This window comes from Tamandua tetradactyla, chromosome 12 (genome assembly GCF_023851605.1).
Source record: "Tamandua tetradactyla isolate mTamTet1 chromosome 12, mTamTet1.pri, whole genome shotgun sequence".
NCBI classification, from domain to species: domain Eukaryota; kingdom Metazoa; phylum Chordata; class Mammalia; order Pilosa; family Myrmecophagidae; genus Tamandua; species Tamandua tetradactyla.
The window spans coordinates 36,822,504-36,841,350 of record NC_135338.1 but is presented as its reverse complement, the minus strand read 5'-3'; the positions used below and the strand labels follow the sequence as shown (position 1 = coordinate 36,841,350).

Sequence of the window (18,847 nt, the reverse complement as noted above, 5' to 3'; positions counted from 1 at the left end):
CAATTGTGGGTATTAAACTTAATTAGATGGAGATATGTCTCCACCCATTCTATGTGAGTCCTGATTAATTTACTGGGATCCTGTAAAAGAGGAGACATTTTTGGAGAGAATGCCTTTTTTGAGAATGATGAGAAAGCCACAGCAGAGCCGAGCAGAGCCACAAGGCCGAGAGAACCACAGAGACCACCAGCCAGCGACCTTTGGAGATTCTGAGAGAGCAGAGAAGGACGACAGAATGATGAGAGCCACGAAGCAAAGTCGGCCAGCCAGTGACCTTTGGAAATGAAAGAGAATGCCCCTGGGGGAGCTTCATGAAACAAGAGGCCTGGAGAGGAAGCTAGCAGATGATGCCATGTTCGTCATGTGCCTTTCCACTTGAGAGAGAAACCGTGAACTTCATCAGCCTTCTTGAATCAAGGTATCTTTCTCTGGATGCCTTAGACTGGACATTGCTATAGACTTGCTTTAATTGGGATATCTTCATGGCCTTAGAACTGTAAATTTGTAACTTGCTCAATTCCCCTCTTTAAAAAGCTATTCCACTCCTGGTATATGGCATTCTGGCAGCTAGCAAACTAGAATAGTCATTAAACCTGTAAATATTGAGTGCTTTCTCTGTGCCAGGCATAGCACTAAATAATAGCAGCAAAAAATAAAATTAGATATTTCTTATTTTCTGGTAAATAAGTATGTAAAGTTAAATACCACTTGCAAACTAAGTTCTATGGTAAAAAATGAAGGGTGTGATAAAGGATTGTAACCAGCCTCTGATAAAGTCAGGGGTGATAAAATGTTTCTGAAAAAATGCAGAAAATGTGATTGGAATTCAGTGGGCAAGGGGTGAGTGTTGTGGTGGAGCTCGAGAGGAAGGAGTAGAAGCCAGGTGCTCTGGACTTTGAAGGTCATATGAAGGGGTTTGTTGTACATGCAAAAGGAAGCCAACAAAAAGTTTTAAGCATAGAAAGAGATAATCACTAGCTTGCTTTCTTGTAGATGTTGACAAGCTGATGATAAAATTCACATGAAAATGAAAAGGAACAAGAATAACCAAAACAATTTTGGAGAAGCACCAATACTATCTGGTTTTAAGAAGTTCTATAAAACTACAATAATCATGACCCCATGCTGTTGGTGTTAAGATAGTCACATCAAAGGAACAGAAAAGAGAGTCCAGAAATAGACCCACACACATTATAGTTAGTTGATTTTCAACAAAGGCACCCAAGTATTTCAATCGGGAAAGGACAGTCATTTCAGCAAAGATTCCAAAACAGGTGGGTATCTATGTGGGGGGGAAATGACCTTCAAGCCTCACCTCATACCATATCCAATGACTAAATAGATCATAGGTCCAAAGCAAAAACTATAAAAATGTCTGGAATTGTATACGAAAATATGAAAAAATCTGTGACCTTGGGTTAGGCAAAGATTTCTTAAAACCATGAATCATAAAAGGAAAAATTGAACTTCATCAAAATTAAACAACCTCTCTTCCAAAGACAATAAAATGAAAAGATAAGCCACAAACTGGGATAAAATATTCATAACACATATCTGATAAAAAGATTTATATCCAAAACTATAAAGAACTAAAAATCATGAGACAAGTAAAAACATAGGCAAAATATTTGGACTCTTCATAAAAGAATATATATACTAATGGCTAAAAAGCACGTGAAAAGATGTTCAAGGATGGTGAACGAAGGCTCAGTGGCAGAATTCTCATCTGCCATGCCAGAGACCCGGGTTTGATTCCTGGAGCCGGCCCATGACAACAACAACAAAAAAATGTTCAACATCACTGGTCAGCAGGGAAATGCAAATTAAATTATAACGAAGAGCGCTAAGGGTACCATGGTAATGTGGTTGGCTGTGGAGGGAGCACCTTCTACTATGGTAGGCAGATGAGGAAACAGAGGCTTAGAAATGACAGAGAATAGATACAGAAAGTTCCAGAAGGATTGTGGAAAAGGAAATTTATTTCTTGTAGTCAAGATTGGGCTTCTTTTCCTGCTTCATCTAAGTTGACATCTTGCTGGATTGAGCTGCAGTCCAGGTGGAATTCCACAACCAGACTGACTATTGGGTGTGTGGAGCTTCAAGTAGCTCTGGCCTCCCATGGAAGATTCTCTCACTGTTCTAGTTCGCGAGCTGTTGGAATGCAATATACCAGAAATAGAATGGCTTTTAAAAACGGGAATTTAAGAACTTGCTAGTTTACAATTCTAAGGCCGAGAACATGTCCCAGTTAAAAGAAGTATATAGAGATAATCCAATCTAAGGCATCCAGGGAAAGATACCTTAGTTCGAGAAGGCTGATGAAGTTCAGGGTGTCTCTGTCAAGTGCGAAGGCACATGGTAAACACAGTCAGGGTTTCCCTCTCATCTGGAAAGGCATGTGGCAAACACAGCGTCATCTGCTAGCTTTCTCTCCTGGCTTCCTGTTTTATGAGGCTCCCCAGGAGGCATTTTCCTTCTTCATCTCCAAAGGTCGCTGGCTTGTGGGCTCCCTGCTTCTCATGGCTATGTCGTTCTTCTCTGCTCTCTCTGAACCTCTTTCATCTCCAAAATGTTTCCTCTTTTATAGGACTCCAGAAACTAATCAAGACCCACTCAAATGGGTGGAGACACAATCGAGCTTAACAACCATTCTTGATTTGATTACATCTCCAGGGAGATGATCTAATTACATACAGTATTGAATAGGGATTATTCTACCTTTATGAAATTGGATTTTGATTAAAACATGGCTTTTCAAGGGTACATACATCCTTTCAAACCAGCACACTCATTATCTTTAGTTAATGGAGTAACTGGATAGTAACTTCTAATTACCCATGTCCCACAATGTAAGAACCCAGGGCCCGGGCCCACCCCTCCTCCATTTTGCGAGCAAGTCACATAGCTGCCTACATGACTGCAACAAACATTAAAAGTCAAAGAATGGGTGCCTGCCCATGCTAAAAAAAAAAAAAAAAGTCAAAGTATGTTAACCACCCCCTCCCCTAATGACCAAATCTCATGGGAGTCTGCTGAAAACTCTGTTGTAACCAGATCTCAAGAGACTGCTAAAACATAAGCCTGTCCCTGAGCATACCTCTTTCTCTTTTCCTCTCTTGGCTTTGGGCAGAGTGCAGACTTTCATCTCCCAGTCAGCCACCATTGGAAAAATCTTCCTCCTGTCCATAAGCCCGATTAAACTCATGGTAATCTTCTGTCTAGCATGTTCTTTGATTTTGGGGTTGTGCTGGTCTGGAACATTGGTGAGCCAGCCAGGAGACCAAAGAGCCACCAGCCATACAGAGCAGGAGTTTGGGGACGGGGTACTTTGTGGGGTAATTCTGGGGTGGCCTGCTTCCTGGGTCACCCACTTGCTTGACTGTGCTGCAGTCAGTTGGTTGCTGTGTGTGGTATGGCAGGTGTCTCGAGAAAGAGAAATCCACAGATCCGTGGGGGCCGTTGCAGTGGACTGTTTCAGAAGGACAGAGAAATCAACAGATTTGAGGATGCATTGAATGAGAGGCTTGTAGATAAGAGTTTAGAAATATTAGCATGCCAGTATGCTAGAGTAAGACGGCATATCCTGGCTTCCGCTGACTGGGATCCTATAGATTGTTTATCTGATAATGAGAAGAAGAAAAAAGAAAATTTGGGAAGCAAAGAGTGGAGTGTTTCTTTCCTACAAGGAATTAACACTCAATTCTTTAGTATTCCCTTAAATAGGGCCAGTCAACCCGTTTTCATCCTCATCTGGGAAGGAGAACAAAGGATTTTCATTATGCTCCCATGAGGCTATTCACGTAGCCTGACCATCTGCTGTGGGCTCATAGCAAAGGATTTGGCTAAACAGGAAAAAAACTAATTCTATTTCATTATATTGATGATGTCATGTTAACCAGTAACTCATTTCCAGAACTCAAAAAAAGCCTCAGGCTTATTGCTATTTTATCTTAACAGCCGGGATGGACAACTGATCATGGTGGACTGCAGTGCCTTGGCTGGCTGCCCTGTCAAATTCTTGGGTATTGTATGGTTGGGAAAGGCGAAATTTATTCCTTTTGTAGTCATTGATAAGGTACAATGTTTTCCTATGCTGCATATATCAAAACAGCTTAATAGCTTTCTTGGGATTATTGGGGTATTGGAAGCCTTTCATTTCTCACTCAGCCCAAATGTTAAAACCTGTGAATGTTTTGATTAGGAAAAGCTATTCCAGGGAATGGAACACCTCCTAGCAGGCTGCTTTTGAAAAAGCCAGACACAACATCTCACTGGCTCAGATTTTATGTGGGGTGGACACAGATATGCCTTGTGAATTAGATATGGCCAGTCCCAATATTAGCTTTGGGTGGGGCTTGTGGCAAAGGCAACAGGCAAAGCAAGTTAAAAGAGCTGAATACAGTACAGTCCTGAGGAAGTACAGTCCTGCCTATAATGTCTTACTGCAAGTTGAAGGACTAACTCAGAAATGCCCTGTCAAATTAAGTACAGTCATCCCCATATAGGAGTGGATATGGGACTCTGTCACTAAGCTTCACACTCTGGCAGTGCACAGTTAGGCACATTAATGAAGTGGATAGTTATCTGCTTCAGTGCAGCATTTTCAACAACAGCCCCTTAAGTGCAAAAGATGCATGATATCATAACTGAGACCAGTTTCCTATGTGGAAGAACAATGCTCGCCCCTTCCTGCAGATCCTCCTGAGGTGGCTGTCTCTGTGCCAACCGTTGATGGATGTGACAGACCTAAGTCTGCCTTAAGTATTACTGATGGATCAGCACACAGGCAGTCTGCCACCTGAACACAGTAGCTTAGCAAACTAGTACAATGGGAAACTGGTATGGTGGGAAACTGGGACAATGCAAGCAGCCAATGGGCTGAATTGAGGACTGTATTACTGGTTGTTGTCCATGAACCAGGAGAAGCATTAACTATTTGTGTTGACAATTGGGCAATGTGGATGACTATGTGGAAGCAAGAGCAATAGACTGTCGTCAGCCACCCTTTGTGGGGAAAAGAAATGTGGGAAGATATCTATACTACCTGTCACAAATGAAAAGTAACCACGTTTCACGTCTCTGCCCATAACACTGATTCTTCACCTGGCAATATTGAAGCAGGTGCTTTAACAAAAATTCATAATCTAAAGCCAACATCGCATGAGGCTGCTAAATGGTTGCCTAAAAAGAATACCAAGGGTACCAAACTCTGTGGAGACTGGCATAGCAATTCTAGCTGCTCATCACCAGAAAACAACTGAAAAGAAGTCATGGACTTCTTTCCTATCTGCTGTGATGCCCAAGGATACTTCATATCAGCCACAAGCAGATTTTGGTCACCAGTTGGCAAGTAGACTATGTTGAGTTCCTTCCCTCATCTGTAGTTGCTAAATAATGCTAAATAATGCTTTTAAAACTATAGATAAGGCCACTGGACTGTTGCTGACCTTCCCGGTAGGGAAAGCTAACTAGAGAGCTACAATACATAGCTTAGAAAAGTTCAATGCATTCTTCAGAGGCCCCACACATGTGAACAGTGTGTGGGAACCCCCTTTAACAGACAACTAACCCAAGCCTGGGCTACAGAAAATGATGTTTTATGGACATCTAAATTGCCTTACAACCCTACAATGGCACAGTTAATTGCAAGGATAAATGGGTTTTTAAAAGAGCAGTTTAAAGGTGATAAGCAATCTCTGTAGCAGTGGACACGCTGGTTGTAGCCAGCATTTACCAGCCCCAATTCATGGCCTGAGCAGCTGCTCCTGAGCTTGCTGAACCAGTAAGGAGGGGTCCATGCAGGCTCTGCAGATTCAGGTAAAAGGACCAGCAACGCTACAGCTACAGTGAGGTAGTGAACATAACTTGCTCTTACTTATGCCACAAGCATTAGAAATTGGGGAAAATAAGGTTGATTGGCCATGGTCCTGGCCAATGCAGTCATGCTGGTTGGAAATCCTAGTTCCTGAGGTATTGGGGTGGCCCAGAATTTAAGTATTAGACCAGAGTTTATATGCAAAATGCCAGAAGTTGTATATGTAACCAATCTGGCACCCACCCCCCATACCCCAAGGCACAGTATGTATGACTCTGTGGATACTTATTATGCCCAGACTAACTGTGGATTTGACTCCAAAATGCTCCTTGCAATGCAAGGGAAAAAGATGTGTGTAGCGGTTGGGTTCAGGTGTCAATTTGGCCAGGTGATGGTGCCCAGTTGTTTTTTCAGACAAGCACTGGCCTAAAAATTACTGCAAGGATATTTCATGGCTGGTTGATAAAGCATTAGGCTGGATTATTAAATCATCAGTCAGTTGACTGCATCTGTGACTGATTACATCTACAATCAACTAAGGATGTGTCTTCTACAAACTAGAGAATCCAATTAGTTGGATTTGATCCAATCAGTTGAAGACTTTTAAGGAAGAAGAGAAAATTTTCACATCTTCTTCAGCCAGCAAGGCTCTCTGGTGGAGTTTGTCGAGATCCTTAATTGGAGTTGCCAGCCTCAGAACCTGCCCTACAGATTTTGGACTGTTTCATCCCCATGGTTGCGTGAAACACTTTTATAAATCTCATACTGACAGATATCTCCTGTTGGTTCTGTTCCTCTAGAGAACTCTGACTTATACAGCTTGGTACCAGAAGTGGTTCTTGAGAAACAGAATCTTAAAAATGGGTTTTTGCAATTTGTTCTTTCTACTTTGATTAGATTCAGAGACACTAATGACTCTATTTCCAGTAATCGATATGGCACTGACAGTCCATGATGTGAGCTGACAATAGAGATACACAAAATATCACCATTTGATTCTGCCAATTGTATGCTTAAAGGAGGCTAGGCTCTGGATGAGAGTGTTTTTGACACCTTAACGGAGTTTTGTGGAGTTAAGAGGTATAATGATGTTGGCTGGTTGTTCTTAGATATGCTAGAAAGAGTGATAAGTGAAAGAGATGAGCTAAAGGCTTCAAATTTGCAACTTAAATGCCATGTGAAAGATGTAAAGTTTCTATGTGTGCCCTGAAAAAAAATTCTTATTTCCTGTGGTCACAGATTGAGATTTCTGAAAACGAGACCCAGAATCTCATTATGCGAGTAGCAGATTAATAACACAAACTAAATTCTCAACCTTGCAGGGTGTCTGCTATTAAAATAAGGGCTTTGATTGGAAAAGAATGGATCCTGAAACTTTGGATGGGGACATATGGGTTGATAATGGTGGTAGTGAAGACATGGAAGCCCACAGATTCTGCAGAGTTTTTAGTAGATAGACCTGTAATGTAATAGCCACCTCATCTCCAGTCTTCCCTAAGAAGACAGCTACCTGACCTCCAGCCTCCCCTAAGAAAAGAGCTTCCCAGCCTCCACCTGCATGGAAGAAACAGCTTCCTGGCCTCAAGTCCACCCTGAGGAGTCTGCCATCAAACTCAGCCTAAAGAGATTAGCCCTTCAGTGCCTGCTAAACCTGTAGCCACCTTGCCTGGGGGAAAAGCCCTCACTCCTCTGTCTGGAGCGATTAATCCTGTTTCACCAAATGAAACTGCAATGGAATACCCTGAGGTAAGTGGCTTGAAAGACACTTCTAATTCTTTTTATGACCCACCCCTACCACCCCTCTTTTCTTAAAGACCTATAACTATTCTAAAGTCACAAGATGCCCCAAAAAGTGAGGAACAAAATGTGACCCATGAGGAAGTATACTACAAAAAACTGTATGAGTTTTTCAATCTATATAGACAGAAATTAGTGAAATATGTGTGGTAATTGATATTAAGGGTTAGGGATAATGTGGAAGGAATATAAAGTTGGATCAAGCTGAATTCATTGATATGGGCCTACTAAGCAGAGATTCTGCATTCAGTGTGGCATCTAGAGGGGTTAGAAAGGGCATTAACAGTTTGTTTGGGTGGTTGGCTGAAACATGGATCAAAAGGAGGCTAATATCATCTGAGATCAAAATGCCAGAACTGCCCTGGTATAATATATATGAGGGAATTCAAAGCCTTAGAGAGATTGGAATGTTAGAGTGGATTTATCATGGAAGACCTGCTCACACACCCCAGGAATATCCAGAGGACACACATTTTACCAGGACTTTGAGGAATAAATTTGTGAGACTAGCTTCATCCCTAGAGAGCTCTGTAGTTGCCCTTCTCTGTAGGTCAGATATTACTATGGGAACTGCTGTCCCTGAACTGAAACCCTTAAACAGAATAGGGATGATCGGATCCCAAGTTGGCAGAAGCCACGTGACAACAGTTAATTGCCACAGACAAGGCGGCAATTGTGGCCACCATAATGGACAGCAGACCCAAAGCAGCAGCCAAAATAATCTGATTCGCAGAGATTTATGGTGTTTGCTAGTAGATCATGGGGTACCTAGAAGTAAAATAGATGGGCATTGAGCTGTTTGAGCTGTATGAGCAGAAGCGTTCTAGGTCAAGTAAACAGATGTCTAACTTCAGTTACAAAAACAGAGAGTCACGGCTCCTTAATCAAGTCCCAAACTTGAGACAGTTTACAGACCCAGAGCTCCCTGAATGATGGGAGGCCCAGGTACACTTGGGGAAGTACCCTGTTACATTGCCCGAAATTTACATCGTTAAATTTCCTCCCAGCCTTCCCCACGGAGACCTACAGCATTTTACCAGGGTAACTGTGCATTGGGGAAAAGGAAATGAACACATATTTAATGAATGACTAGATACTGGCTCAGAAGTGACAAATTCCAGGAGACCCAAAATGTCATTCTGTCCCACCAGTCAGAGTAGGGACTTACGGAGGTCAGGTGATCGATGAAGATTTAACTCGGGTCCATCTCACAGTGGGTCCAATGAGTCTCAGGACCCATTCTGTGGTTATTTTCTTAGTTCCAGAATGCATAATTGGAATTGACATACTCAGCAACTGGCAGAATCCCCACATTGGTTCTCTGACTTGTGGAATAAGGACTATTATCATAGGAAAGGCCAAGTGGAAGCCACTAGGACAGCCCCTAAAAAGCAAAATAGTACATCAGAAGGAATACTTGATTCCTGGAAGGATTGCAGAGATTCGTGCCACTCTTAAGGACTTGAAGGATTCAGGGGTGGTGATTTCCACCACATCCCCATTCAACTTTCCTATTTGGCCTGTGCAGAAAACAGATGAATCATGGAGGATGACAGTGGATTATCATAAGCTTGACCAGGTGGTGACTCCAATTGCAACTGCTGTTTCAGATGCGGTATCATTGCTTGAGCAAATCAACACAATCCCTGTTGCCTGGTATGCAGTTATTGATCTGGCAAATGCTTTTTTCTCAATAGCTGTTAGTAAGGATCATCAGAAACGGTTTGCATTCAGTTGGCAAGGCCAGCAATACATCTTCACTATCCTACCTCAGGGGGTTATCAACTCTCCAGCCTTATATCACAATTTTGTACACAGGGACCTTGATCATTTCTCCCTTCCACAAGACATCACACTGGTCCACTATATTTATGATATAATGTTGATTAGACCTAGTGGGCAAGATGTAGTGACTACTCTGGACTTATTGGTAAGGCATTTGCGTGTCAAGGATTGAGATAAATCCACGAAAAATACAGGGGCCTTCCATCTCAGTGAAATTTCTAGGTGTCTAGTAGTGTGGGGCATGTCAAGATATCCCTTCTAAGGTGAAGGATAAGCTGTTGAGTCTGGCAAAAAAAGAGGCACAATGTCTAGTTGGCCTCTTTGGATTTTAGAGACAACATATTCCTCATTTGGGTGTGCTACTCTGGACCATTTTCCAAGTGACCAGAAAAGCTGGTAGTTTTTCAGTTGGGACCAGAACAAGAAGAGCCTCTGTGACAGGTTCAGCTACTGTGCAAGCTGCTCTGCCATATGGGCCACATGATCCAGAAGACCCAGTGGTGCTGGAAGTGTCAGTAGCAAATAGAGGTACTGTCCGGAGACTTTGGCAGGCCCCTATAGGAGAATCACAACACAGTCCCTTAGGATTTTGAAGTAAAGACTTACAATCCTCTGCAGACAACTACTCTCATTTTGAGAAACAGCTTTTGGCCTGTTACTGGGCCTTAGTAGAGATTGAATGCTTTACCATGGACCACCAAGTTATCAAGAGACCTGAGTTGCCTATCACGACCTGGATGTTTTCTAACCCACCAAGCAATAAAGCTTGGCATGCACAGCAGCATTCCATCAAAAAATTGAAATGGTATATAAAAGATAGGGCTTGAACAGGTCCTGAAGGCACAAATAAGTTACATGAGGAAGTGGCCCAAATACCAAAGGCCCCCAGTCCTGCCACATTACCTTCTCTTTCTCAACCCCAACCTATATGGCTTCTTGAGGAGTTCCTTATAGTCAGTTGACTAAGGAAGAGAAAACTCAGGCCTGGTTTACAGATGGTTCTGCATGATACGCATGTACCAACTGAAAGTGGACAGTTGCAGCACTGCAGCCCTATTCTGGGATGTCCTTAAAGGACAGTGGTGAGAGGTAATCCTCCCAGTAGGTGAGACGTCAAGTAGTACACCTGATTGTTCATTTTGCTTGGAAGGAGAACTGGCCAGAGGTGCATTTGTATACTGACTCATGGGCTGTTGTTAATGATTTGGCTGGATGGTCAGGGACTTGGAAAGAGTATGAGTGTGGAAAATTGGCTACAAAGATGTCTGGGGAAGAGGTATGTGGATAGACCTTTCTGAGTGGACTAAAAACATGGAGATATTTGTGTTCTGTGTGAATGCTCACCAGAGGGTGATTTCAGCAGAGGAAGGTTTTAATACCCATGTGGATAAGATGACCTGTTTTGTGGATACAACTCATCTTTCCCAGCCACTCCTGCCATTACCCAATGGGCTCATGAACAAAATGGGCATGGTGGTAGGGATAGAGATTGTGCATGGGCTCAGCAACATGGACTTCCACTTACCACAGCCTACCTGGCTACAGCCACTGCTGAATACCCAATCTGCCAGCAATGGAGACCCACATTCAGTCCCTGATATGGCACCATTCCCAGAGGCGATCAGCCTGCTACCTGGTGGCAGGTTAATTATATCAAACCACTTCCATCATGTAAAGGGCAGCAATTTGTTCTAACTGGAATAGACACATAACTCCAGATATATGTTTGCCTTCCCTGCATGCAATACTTCTGCCAAAACTACCATCCATAGACTTACAGGATGCCTTATCCACTGTCATGGTATTCCACAAAGCATTGGTTCTGATCTAGGAACCCACATTACAGCAAATGAAGTGCAAGAATGGGCACATACTCATGGAATTCTCTGGTCTTACCATGTTCCCCATCATCCAGAGGGAGCTCAGTTGACAGAACGGTGGAATGGCCTTTTGAAAACCCAATTATAGCACCAATTAGTTGGCAATGCCTTGCACTTGCAGGGCTGGGGCGATGTTCTCCAGGAGACTGTGTATGTTCTGAATCAGTATCTACTCTATGATGCTGTTTCTCCCACAGCCAGGATTCACGGGGTGGAAATGGGAGTGACACCACTCACTATCACCCCTAGTGACCTACTAGGAAAATTTTTGCTTCCTGTTCCTGCAATCTTAAGCTCTGCTGGTCTACAGGTTGTAGTTCCAAAAGGACGAGCTTCCATTGAACTGGAAGTTAAGACTACTACCTGGCCACTCTGGGCTTCTCATGCCTCTGAATCAACAAGCATGTAAGGGGATTATTATATTGGCTGGGTTGATTGATCCTGACTATCAAGTGGGAAAAGTACTGCAACTACACAATGGAGGTAAAGAGTTTTCCTGGCATACAGGAAATCCCCTAAGGCATGTCTTAGTACTGCCATGCCCTGTAAGTCAATGGAAAACTGCAACAACTCAATTCTGGCAGGACTACTGTATTAGTTAGGGTTCTCTAGAGAAACAGAATCAACAGGGAACACTCGCAAATATAAAATTTATAAAAGTATCTCATGTGACCATGGAACGCAGAGTCCAAAATCTGCAGGGCAGGCTGTGAAGCTGATGATTCCAGTGGAGGGTCTGGACGGACTCCACAGGAGAGGCTCACCAGCCAAAGCAGGAAGAGAGATTGTCTCCTCTGAATCCTCCTTAAAAGACTCCCAGCGATTAGATTAAGCATCACTCATTGCAGAAGACACTCCCCTTTGACTGTTTATAAATGGAATCAGCTATGGATGCAGCTGACATGATCATGATTTAATTCTATGAAATGTCCTCATCACAACAGACAGGCCAGCACTTGCCCAACCAGACAAACAGGTACCACCACTTGACCAAGTTGACACACGAACCTGACCATGACAACTATCAATGGCCCAGAAACTTCAGGAAGGAAGGTTTGGGTCACCCCACCAGGCAGGAACCATGGCCAGCTGAAGTGCTTGCTGAAAGTAAAGGGAACATGGAATGTGTAGTGGAAGAAGGTAGTAATAAATATGAACTATGACCACATGACCAGTTACAGAAACGAGGACTGTGATGGTATGTATATTTCCTCCTTGTTTTGTAACGAGAATGTTTGTATTTGTACATAAAGCAAATAACTTGTTTTCTTACCATATAATGTAATTTGTATTATTCATGTTAGAATATTTAAATTACAGTATTTCAAGTTTAAGAGTGAATGTTATCTAAAGACTTGCACTCTATTCTGGAGAGATTTAGTGCATTTCCAGTCGTACCCAGGACAGTTGAGTATGGTTAGGCATAACATATGTCTGTTATTGTGTTCTATCAACAGGTTAAGTATGGTTTAAGGTGACTAAGTATGGTTTAAGGTTATGTGTATAGCTGCTAAGTTTACAAGGGGTGGACTGTGATAGTTGGATTCAGGTGTCAATTTGGCCAGGTGATGGTGCCCAGTTGTCTGGTCAGACAAGCACTGGCCTAACCATTACTGCAAAGATATTTCATGGTTGCTTGATAAACCATAAGGCTGGTTTATTAAATGATCAGTCAGTTGATTGCATCTCTGACTGATTACATCTATGATCAACTAAGGGTGTATCTTCCACAAACAAAATAATCCAATCAGTTGAAGACTTTTAAGGGAGAAGAGAGAATTTTCACATCTTCTTTAGCCAGTGAGCCTCATAGCCTGCCCTATGGATTTTGGACTGTTGCATCTCCATGGCTGTGGGGACACTTTTATAAATCTCATATTGACAGCTATCTCCTGTTGGTTCTGTTTCTCTAGAGAACCCTGACTAACACAGTGTGGCATCTGTCTACTAATGGAAATTTAGCTTGTATTCCTTTTGCCTTTAGTGTCATAGCAAATACCTTTCTACGTAGGTTACTCCAGTAACTTGTGGGTATGATAGATCTCAATGCTGAGTGTGCACTGACTGCCATTGTCGGGTGCTACCAGCCTGCCTTTGACTATGACCCCTGTGGACTGGACTGTATAGAATACCCTGAGGGCCTGGCAGAATTTAGCACATCAGAAAAATCTGGAATAGAGTCCTCTCATTTAAGAGTGAAATGAGAGGTTTCATCATTATCATTAGGATGGTTTCATTCCCTTTCTTAGCCATGGTGGCATCACTTTGTGGAGTTATCTCAGTGTAGGGAATTCCTGATGTTCTTTTGCCTCTATACTGTTAATGAATGCAATGTCTGTCCTGTGGTCAATGCAGTCTGCTGTGTGGGGGTGGACTGTAAGGACCCAGGGCCCAGGCCCTGCCCCCTCCTCCATTCTGAGAGCAAGTCACATAGCTGCCTAGGTGACCAGGACAGCTGTTAAAGTCAACGAATGCAAAACCCACTCTCCTAATGACCAAATCTCACGAAAGCCTGCTGAAACTTGGTTGTAACCAAATCTCCCGAGACTGTTAAACTCTATACGCCTTTCCCTGGGCATGCCTCTCTCTCTCTCTTTTCCTCTCTTGGCTTTGGGCAGAGTGCAGACTTTCCTTTCCCAGATGGCTTCCATTGCGATGACCTTCCTCCTGTCTGTAAGCTCCTGATCAAACTCATGGGTAATCTCTTCAGCATGTTCTTTGTTCTTGGGGTTGTGCTGGGCTGGAAGACCCAAGGTGGCTAATTCTAGGTACCTCATTCTTTTTTTTGGGGGGGGGAGGTGCATGGTCTGGGAATCGAACCCAGGTCTCCCACATGAAAGGTGGGCATTCTAACCACTAAACTACCCATGCACCCTCTAGGTACCTAATTCTAATGCTCTCTATAATTATTCTCTCTCTGTTCAATATGTTATTTTTATTGTTAGAGAACAACTAAACAAGACCTGCTGATCTGTGATGTCTGTTTGGGACAGCTTGACCTGGATGGTTTCTGAGTATGGCATCCTAAATACAGAGCTTCTTTGCATACTGAAAGACATAATACTTCTTGTTTAGCTGCACACTGACACATGGGATGGGTGTCCACAATGGAATGTGATCAAAGCATCATTGTGTGTCAGAATAAATGGACAGGAAAACAAAACAGCTCTAAATGAGTCAGAGCATATGTGCCTTCTCCAGGTGCTGGCTGATTTAGGGAACACACTTTTGGCCCTATCTCCCCTACAACTGAATAGGTAGATGTACTCTAGGATATTCCATCCTGCCAGGGGACAATCTTAAAGTTTTACCTGTTGCACCACAGAATATCCCAGTTTTGCAAGATCACTTCTGTCTAAGAGTAAGAAACTCCTTAGCTTGATGGGAGTGGCCACTCAGTATTTTCCTCCCTAGTTCTCGAGCATTGATGCATTAACACAAGTAACAGCTTTAGCTAATTTCACTGCTCATATTCTTACAGATTCCAAATATAGAATGTCTTTTAAATGGAGAAACTGAAAAAATGAGAAAAGTAGAGTTATGAAACCATATGGCTTTAAATATGCCTACTGATGCCCAGGATGGCATCTGTGCCATGACTGGGCACTTCCTGTTGCTCTTATGTACCACATGATCATGCCAATATTGCTGATGCTTTAGCTCATGTGCAAACTTCTATTAATAACATTTAAAGATTGGGATTTCCTGACTCCTTTTCTGTGATCATACATTGGCGTTAAACCCTTCTTGTTGATATCCTTACAGAATTGATTATTTGTTTATCCTGTTGCTGTTTACATTGTAGTTGTAGCCTCAGTTTTCAATATCACTGAGGTTGTAAACCTGCATCTTCCCATTCTCACTCTCAAGGACTATGCAGAGAGGTGACGGAAAGTCTATAAGAGTTGTGTGATGGAGTGGATTATAACATAATAATGTTTTTACTTTTTCCAATATCCCCCAACGCTTCCAACTTCGTCAGCAATTACGCACATTCCTGCACATACTTTCAGCTCTGGGCCTTCATTATCTTTCCCCAAGGTTAACTTCCTGTGTTGTGCCCAAAGGGACAAACATTAAGAAACAGTTAACTTTGTTAGCAATCATGTGCATGAACTCTGTTAGCTCCATGCCTTCTTTGTCTATGCCCACCATAAATCCTGCCTTCCCTTCTGATCCATCATGGATCAGAACCATCACAGCAAGGAATGCTGTCTCTTCCCACTGCTGAGGGAGAACCCCATGTAAGTGCCCAGTAAATGCTACATCTTACTTGCAAAACAAAAACAAACTATAAGATTCCATTATCAACCCACTTGAGTGGCTCATTTAAGCAATCAAAACACAGGGAGCCCAGAATAAGAATGAGGGCCTTTAATCCTGTATAGCTTAATGCAATGCCTGGATACATTCTAGAATATAGTAAGCAGGTAATCAAAAAGTATTAGCAAAGTCCCTTGAGGGATGGGAGAGAAAATATGGAACTATTAATCTTTACCACCAGGGAATCCCCTGATACTGTGTCAGGTATTAGGGACACCCAAATCAATAGGTGGAGAAGCTTAACCTATCTATAGGTATGCCTAAAAGTTGCTTCTGGAGGATCTCTTCTGTTGCTCAGATGTGGCCTTTTTCTCTCTAAGCCCAATGCTGCAAGTGAAATCATTGCCCTCCCTCCAATCTAGCTGATGTTCTGGAGAGACTGGGTAGCAGAGAAGCTTAGCCTACCTAGAGGTATGCCTAAGAGTTACTCCTGGAGGACCTCTTTTTTTTTTTTTTTTTTAAGAGAGAGGGAGGAAGGGAAGGAAAGACAGAGAAGGAAGGAAGGATGGAAGGAAGGAAGGGAGGAAGAAAGGGAAACATTTTTAAACATTTTCTTGTTTTATTATATTTCGTTTGTTTGTTTGTTTTTTTTACATGGGCTGGGGCCGGGAATCGAACCGGGGTCCTCCGGCACGGCAGGCAAGCACTCTTGCCCGCTGAGCCACCGCGGCCCCCCCCACTGGAGGACCTCTTTTGTTGCTCAGATGTGGCCTCACTCTTTCTAAACCCAACTCTGCAAACGAAAGCATTGCCCTCCCCCCTACATAGGACATGACATCCAGGGGTAAATATCTCCCTGGCAGCATGGGAAATGACTCCCAGGGATGAATTTGGCCCTGGCACCATGGGATAAACAATTCCATCATGACCAAAATGAGGAAAAGAAGTGTTACTAATGAAGTATCAGTGACTGAGAGAGTTCAAATAGAGTTGAGAGGCTACTCTGCAGGTCACTCTTATGCAAGCTTCACTTAGACATTGCTACCTATCATAACTTGCCAAACCGCAACCAAAACCATTCCAGCCAATTGTAAAGAACACCTAAGGCAATATATAGGATTCTACAAAGGTTCCATGCACTAGAGTAACTTTCCAGAAACCTACAACCTCCAGATAGGTCCCTGGACCAGCTAAGTCCTGAAACTTAGAGGGCCCAGCCTGTCCAGAGCATCAGCTAGTTCCATCTCCTTACCCCATATTATCGACAGCCCCTTCCAACATGAAAAAGTTAGAATGACCATAGTCCAAATACCCTAAAGAGTGGGATAGAAAGATGAAAGGTAATGGTGGAGTTAAACAGAGAATATTCGTTTAACAAACGAATATGATTGCTGAATCATGTTATTTCTTTTAGTCTCCAGTATCTTAGAGCAGCTAGAAGTAAAAACCTGAAAGTGTGAAACTGCAACCCATACTAAACTCTGAAATCTGTTCTACAACTAAAAAAAAAAACAAAAAAAAAAACCCTGTAATATACTACAGAAGTGGGCAATAATCCCTGTAATGCACTATCTCAAAACACTGAGTCTGCAATCAAGAAGTTAACCAAATGAGAGGGAGGAGGTGTAACTGAGAAGTTAGAATTTAATAAATTATTGTGATTACTGAATCATTGCATAGATAATTCTTTTTACTTTCTAGTGTATTAGAATAGCCAGAGGGAAATATCTGAAATTGCTGAATTGTAACGCAGTTGCCTTGAGCTCAGATAATAACATAACTAGATAGCTTTCATCTTGTGATTGTAAAAACCTTGTGACCCACCCTCACTTGTATGCTCTTATCCTGTTTTTCAGCTTTACAGTGGTCACTAAAGACAGCCCCTATGTTCATTAATGAAGGGCCTTGAGTCTGTCCAGATCTAACTCACCCCAATTCCAAAACTATCTCACAGAGGGAGCTGGATCTAACCAGAATTGGCCCACCTGACACGTGCAGTAGCTTAAACTATAAGTCACCTATACCTCATTATAATACTAAAAATCATGCCCATTATCATATTAAGGCCACCATTTTCTTACATATGTTCTGTGACTAAGAATGTAATCAATCTTCCCATAGTCAATTAGATCACCTCTAATTACATCATCTAGAGCTATTCTGCTCATATCCTAAAACCTGCCTATCTTTTGATACTATAAAACTATCAGAATTACTGTAGCTTGGGAGACAGATTTTTAAGCCAATGTGCTCTCTGATCTCCTGCTGCACACTCAGTAATAAACTGTCTTTGAAACCTGGAGTCTAAGGAATTGTTCATTGAGTGCATGGGACAGAGAATCCACTGTATCCACGGTATCAAGTCATCGGTTGTGACGGTGGGGACAGGAGTGGTTTCTCAGAACTGTGGACAGTCCCCTACGAGTTTTATTCTGGCTAAACATACACCCCGATACTTTCACAGCTATCCCTGGGCGTCCTGGCCAACTTGCCAGTGTCTGCAGGGATCCTGTGCGTCACACCCCTGCCCTGAAACCCACTCAGGCTTGGTACTCTCTCCTAGGGCCTCCAGGTGCCCAGCTTCCAAATGCCTCACTGACCATTCCCCACATTCCCTATCAACCCAGTCTCAGTCACTAAGATTGTCACTGTCTGTCAGAATTCCTAATGTCTGCCAAGGTTTATTTCACTCTAAGGTGGGCCATTATTCTGACCTACACTGGGCCTCCATGAGTGTCTCACTGGAGGGAGGGGACAGCCCCACCATTCTCTCCAGGATAAATCTAGGTGACACCTGCAGTAGGATCATCTGACCCCCCCACCACAAACATGGACTGCCTCGTCGTTCTGGGATTTTATTCTCATCTCTGAATCTGAGCTTTCTCCTGTTTTTGTTTGGTTTAATTTCCAAATAACATTTGAACGAGTAGTTATAGAACAGATTTAAAGTTTGGTATGGGCTACAGTTTCACGATTTTTTTTTTTTTTTTCTTCTAGTTGCTCCAAAACACTGGAGACCAAAAGAAATATCAATATAATCTCCTGGGTTTTTTAATCCTCTAAGGACGCCCTAGGAATTGGGTGCAGAGTGACAGGTGTTAGGTCAATGCAGTTTCTTCAGGTTTCCACCTCAAGCAGCGGAGTTGGAAGAGCTTTCGGGGACCGCGCCACTCCTGCAATGGTTACTTCCAGGCCTTGCTCTAAACCTACCTCGATGCATAAACATTGCCCAAGATCTGAAGGTTCCCGCCATGCGGCCGGGCTCTCGCGCGCGAAGCCCTGCCTGGTCCGTGAGCCCCAGCGTCGC

The 18,847-nt window shown here is 42.8% G+C and overlaps 1 non-coding gene across 1 annotated transcript; it reads right to left on the bottom strand.

Moving 5' to 3' along the window:
* Positions 1–14,076: 14,076 nt before the first annotated feature.
* TRNAE-UUC (transfer RNA glutamic acid (anticodon UUC)) lies at positions 14,077–14,148 on the bottom strand. Its single transcript has one exon. It is a non-coding gene; the product is annotated as a tRNA-Glu (tRNA).
* Between the last annotated feature and the right edge of the window lie 4,699 nt (positions 14,149–18,847).